Consider the following 6,664-nt stretch of genomic DNA (forward strand, 5'->3'; position numbering starts at 1 on the left):
CGTAACAGCCCCACACTGAAAACAATCTCATGTTCATCAACAGTAAAGCAGATAGACACATTTTGTAAGATTTATAATTTTATTTATATTTACATACTATGGTATTTTTCTTTACAGTCTTTTTTGTGCCTATTAACGTTAAAGATACACACCCTATATCCTTTCATTAAAAATGTGATAACACAAGAATTTCCTCCTAAGATAAAAAGTTATCTGTAAACGTTTTAGTGGTCACGCAGTAGTTGACCATATTCTTGTTGCTGTGATAGTTAACATGCACTGTATGCTAAGCACTGTTTTCAGTACTTTATGTTCCCTGTTTAGCTTGATCCCAGAGCACTATGCTCCAACCCAATCTGTTGTTTCTAACCATCATCACCTATGACTAAAGTCCAAGCCAACTGCTTCTGCCCAAAGCAGGCCTCTGAGGCCTCTGGTCCACTGTCCCTCAAAGCATTCCTTTATCTCTTTAACAAACCATTAGCACCCAGGGCTACCACCTCAGGCCCATTGACTAACCAATGCCACCTACAAGAGCAACACTAATACTTGGGACCAAGCAGACGTGGTACCACACTTGCTACTGCTACAGCTGTCCTCCAGTTTATCTATTCCTTTCTGGAAATTTCGGTCATATTGTCTCACCCCTACCTTCACAATTCTGCCTCAAAAACTTGACTGAAGACAGGAGATTAAGAACCCTAACAATGTACTTCCATAATCTTCCTATTCTTTTTTCCTTGCCACAATCCTCCAGGCAGGAAGGAGCTGACTTGACATTCCCTCTTCTTGGCAGGAACTCTTCTTCCTTAAGGCAGAAAAATTGTATGGTCTAAGAGAGACCAGTGGGAATCTCTTCCAAGCTATGGTAGAAACTCTATGGTCTGAGTCCTCCAGCCTTAGTTCTTGATATGGAACCAGAAAACAACACCAGAAATTGGTAAATACCTCAAATAAAAACACTCTACTATCCAAAAATTTATATTTATCTTACAATTTATCTTAGGGCTTCCCTGGTGGCTCGGACAGTTAAGAATCCACCTGCAATGCACAAGACCCAGGTTCAATCCCTGGGTTGGGAAGATCCCCTGGAAAATGGAATGACTAGTCACTCCAGTATTCTTGCCTGGAGAATTCCATGGACAGAGGAGCCTGGCAAGCTACAGTCCATGGGGTTGCAAAGAGTTAGACATGACTGAGCGACCAACACTTTCACTTTCACACTTAACAATGACTATTTTCATTGTAGAGTGAATGTCTGTCTCACATCTCTCCTGACCTATATTTATGGATTTTTTTAATCACCACATTTATAGGCAAAAGAGAGAAAAAGAGAGAGAGATTAAAAAAGAGAAGTAAAAGAAATTTCAGTTACTTTAATTTGCACATTTTAAATTTCTAACATTGAAGTATTTTACATTTGTTAGCAATTTTGATTATTTTTATCAATGCTATATCCTTTGTTTATTTCTTATATTGGATTTTTCCTCAAAGATTTTTATGACCATTAACTTTTAAAAATTAAGCACCAACAAAATGAAGATACATTTCCCAATTTATTTGCCTTTTAATTTGATTTCCCTGGAGAAGGAAAAGGCAACCCACTCCAGTAGTCTTGCCTAGAGAATCGCATGGACAGAGGAGCCTGGTGGGCTACAGTTCATGGGATCGCAAGAGTCGGACATGACTGAACAACTAAACCTAATTTGATTTACCTAGTTGATTTCTAATAGTTTAAAATGTCATATTAGCAAATTGATCAGTTTTCTGTTTTCCATGGCTTTTAAACTTGAAAAGCCCTTCCACATTCCAAGATCCAACAAATATTTACCTACATTTTCTAAAATGTTTATGGTGTGATATCTTTACAGCTAAAGTTTAAGTGAAGTTAAAAATCTGAGTACAAGTACTCTTTAAGTAAGATACATTTCTAAATTGGAAACTGGTATTTTATTGACTCTCTATGATGTGCTACACACTGTACCCTGGAAGTTTGCAGATGAATATTATTATTTTCCCTCCAAAGATGATACAGCTCAAGATGAGAAAGGTCAAACTCAAACTTGCCCATGGTACAGACAGTGACCAGTGCAACTAGATTTAAACATAGATGGGATTAGCTGTGAGATGTGACTGGCTCAGATGCTATACATTGTGGGTTTTAGTTTAGTGTCTAAAATGTCAGCTCACAGCTGCTGGTGTTTAAACTTAACTGATTTCTCCAAGTTTCCTTTTCAGTTTCCAAACTCACAATGCCACTCAACATAATTTAAATTAGGGTGAAGGAAAAAATTGTGCTACATTTTCTGAAAAAAAAAAAAAAAAAAAAGAATGATGTTTTTCCTCTTCTTTTAGTTTCACTCCCACTCCAAATTTTATTAATAAGAAAAAACAACAACAACAAAAAGAATGTCCTGAATTGTTTTTCTATCTAACTATACCATTACACTAAAGTCTGTATTAGTACCGCCCAGAATTTTCTCTGATGATATAAATCTTCTATTTCTTCCCTGCCCAATACAATACTGTGTCACTGGCCACATGTGGCTATTGAACACTTAAAAATGTGGCTAGTGTAACTGATCAGCTAAATTTTTAATGTACTTTAATGAACATCAGTTTAAGGAACAACTGGCTACTAAGTGGCCGGTGGCTAGTGTTTGAACAGAGCTGATCTTTAAGTCCTTACACTTAAGTACCAAAGGCTTTCAAACCTCAAACTTTAAACCTAACATATCTTCCCTGATATTAGTCCTTTGTCAGCAAAATAATTGTAATTTAGCATCTGATTCACTTCTAAAAAAGAAAATGTATAGACTTACATAGCACATGAATGATTTATGTTAAAACTGCATACAGTGGGTCTTGCCAAGTGGGAAGGATTACAGTGTCTGCATCATTGAACCCTATCTTTAACCTGTCTAGGTCTTTCACATCTCTATCCAAATCTCCCTGATATCCTTAATAAAAATGGGAGGTACCACCAGAAATAATTAAAGGTCTAGAGACTCCGATTTCTCTTTGAATATTCACCAGTCACTTCACACTTCTAAAAGACAAAGGTCATAAAACCCCCAAATAAGAGTGAAAAAAACCAAAAGTAAGAGACCAAGATGTCAACAGAAAAAATACACTTTTCTAAATTGAACTGGTTACCAAAGAGTCCTTTGATTCAAAGTAAATGAGGTCATTTCTGTAGCTTGGCAATTGTAAATAATGCTGCTATGCATATTTGGGTGCATGTATTGTATCCATTTAGTGTTTTGGAGGATTTTTTTAACATATATACCAAGGAGTGGAATTGCTGGGTCATATGGTAGTTCTATTTTTTTAGTTTTTTAAGAAACCTCCATACTGCTTTCCCCAGTGGCTGCACCAATTTACCTTCCCATCGACAGTATACAAGGGTTCCCTTTTCTTTACATCCTGGCCAACAATTGCAATTTGTGGTCATTTTGATGATAGCCATTCTGACAGGTGTGAGGTGATAGCTCATTGTGGTTTTGATTTGCATTTCCCCGATGATTAGTGACATTGAGCATCTTTTCAAGTGCCTGTTGGCCATCTGCATTTCCTCTTCGAAAAAAATGTCTAGTCAGTTCTTCTGCCCAGTTTTCCCAGCACCAATTATTGGAGACTGTCTTTTCTCCATTGTATATTCTTACCTCCTTCATTGTAGATTAATTGACCACAAGTAGATGGGTTTGTTTCTGAGCTTTCTGTCCTGTTCCATTGACATGTGTATCTTTTTTGTGTCCATCAATAGATACAAGGATAAGGAAGATGGGGTATGTACATACAATGGAATACCACTAAGTCATACAAAGAAGAAAATTTTGCCACTTGCAGCAACATGAGTGGACTTGGAGGGCATCATGCTAAGTGAAATGTCAGACAGAGAAAGACAAATACTGTATGATATCAATTATATGTAGAATCTAAAATATACAACAAACTAGTGAATATAACAAAAAAGAAGCAGACAGAGATATAAAGAATAAACTAGTAGTTACCGGGGGGGGGGGGGGGGGGCGAGGGGCAACATAGGAATGAAGGAATTGGAGCTACAAACTACTGGATATAAGATAGGTTCGAGGGTGTATTGTACAGCAAGGGGAATATGGTCAATATTTTGTAGTAACTCTAAATGGAACATACCTTTTAAAACTGTATAAAAAATATAAAGCAAAAAAAAAATTTGATATACCAATTAAAAAATAACCCACTCCAGTATTCTTTCCTGGAGAACCCCATGGACAGAGGAGCCTGATGGGCTACAGCCCATAGGGTCACAGAGTCAGACATGACTGAAGCAACTGAACACACACACAAAATAAACACACACACACACACACACACACACATTTAGGCTGAAAAACGGTAGAGGAGGTCCTTCCTTGCAATGCGTCCCACCTTTCCCTCCAAGGTCAGCCTGCCAGAAACTTGCTCTTTCATTGCAAATGGCCAGCCAACCATTTCCACCCTACTGCTGCCCCAGAGCCTTTAAGGTTCGCCTCTGGTCTCTAAAGGTAGGAAGCATTTCTGTCTGGTTCCCAGAGAATCCATCTTTGACTTCGAATTGTGGTGCCCTGTTCTTACAAGGCCCTACTTCACTCTTTTTCCAAAGTTTTTCACTGTTTGTGGACCCTAAAATTCTCCCCACGTTTCTACTCCATCAGTCTTTACACTGGATGGTTTACCCATAGCATCGTTGGAAACCAGTTGTGAAAAACGTAGTCTACTATTCTCAAGGTGGGAATGAAGTAGCTGCTGAACAAATGTTTTGTGAATGACTCATAACCCGGGAACATTTAAGTTGCTGAATGAATGGTTAAGCCCCTCCCGGCCAGGGAATCAATGTCACCATCACCCACTTCAGGGCAGTGTCACAACTACTAAAATACCTTAAATATCTGTGACAGGAATAAGATTTTTGAGGCATTAAGTCAATATCTTTTTTGTTTCTGGTGATTTATTTTCCCTAGTTGTTCTGGAAGTTACTTCTCATTTTTGGACCCTGGACCAGAATTTGATGAGAACAAGAGCCATCACTGCACTCTGCTTAAAAATGAGGTCTTAAAAGATTATAGTTAGACAAAAGTCTAAAAACAAACACTCCAGTTTTGCAAAAGCTCATTCTTGCTGAGAGAAAAAGAAGAGGTTAAAAAGGAAATACATGTGTGGTCTGATGAGCTGGATGTCAGAGGACTGGTTCTGGGGAAGAAGGGAGAGATAAGCAGTTCTTAGCCCCAAGAAGGGATTAGTCGCTAAGCCCCCATGGCAGCCTTCCTGTGCTGTGAAAGGAGCTAAATGAGAGATAAGGGAGAAGGGCCAGGGCTAGACCTGGGCTCGGGGACAATCAGAGAGGCTTTGGGGGAAATGCGTGAACACAGTGTGAATAGGGGAAATAGTCAGCCACTCATGGATTTCCAGCAATCCTGCCCCAGGGGAATGGACCTGGGGCCACTTCAGGCCCCATGGGTCTCACACACTGCAGTGTGGTACAAAGATGGCAAAGAGAGAATGGGACTAGGAAGAAGGCAGGATATAGGTGCCAAGGGAACCATCGGACTGGATGTGGCTTGGAGACAGAGTAGAGAAGCCACAGACCCATGGAGACTGTGTGAATGGACCACTGGACGTCTGCAAGAGACACCAGCACATTATCTGAGATGCAGGGGACTAGTCATACCTCTATGAACAGCAGACCCTTGGGGGGAGTTGGCTCCTCTGCAGAAGTCTAGGGGTATAGGGGGCAACCTAGGGACCAGAGGTTCTCCTCCCTTTACCTGGCACATAGTCCTCTAGTCTAGAACAAGAAAAGAGAGGGAGATTCTTGAGACAGGAGAAACTGTCCTGTAAGAAGGTTTGAACTTTGAATGGACTCAATATTTACCCCAAAGAACTTTTTTTTTTTTTTTTAATTTTATTTTATTTTTAAACTTTACATAACTGTATTAGATTTGCCAAATATCAAAATTAATCCGCCACAGGTATACATGTGTTCCCCATCCTGAACCCTCCTCCCTCCTCCCTCCTCCCTCCCCATTCCATCCCTCTGGGTCATCCCAGTGCACCAGCCCCAAGCATCCAGTATCGTGCATCGAACCTGGACTGGCAACTCATTTCATACATGATATTTTACATGTTTCAATGCCATTCTCCCAAATCTTCCCACCCTCTCCCTCTCCCACAGAGTCCATAAGACTGTTCTATACATCAGTGTCTCTTTTGCTGTCTCGTACACAGGGTTATTGTTACCATCTTTCTAAATTCCATATATATGCGTTAGTATACTGTATTGGTGTTTTTCTTTCTGGCTTACTTCACTCTGTATAATAGGCTCCAGTTTCATCCACCTCATTAGAACTGGTTCAAATGTATTCTTTTTAATGGCTGAATAATACTCCATTGTGTATATGTACCACAGCTTTCTTATCCATTCATCTGCTGATGGACATCTAGGTTGCTTCCATGTCCTGGCTATTATAAACAGTGCTGCGATGAACATTGGGGTACACGTGTCTCTTTCCCTTCTGGTTTCCTCAGTGTGTATGCCCAGCAGTGGGATTGCTGGATCATAAGGCAGTTCTATTTCCAGTTTTTGAAGGAATCTCCACACTGTTCTCCATAGTGGCTGTACTAGTTTGCATTCCCACCAACA

This window comes from Bubalus kerabau, chromosome 9 (assembly GCF_029407905.1).
Source record: "Bubalus kerabau isolate K-KA32 ecotype Philippines breed swamp buffalo chromosome 9, PCC_UOA_SB_1v2, whole genome shotgun sequence".
NCBI classification, from domain to species: Eukaryota; Metazoa; Chordata; class Mammalia; order Artiodactyla; family Bovidae; genus Bubalus; species Bubalus kerabau.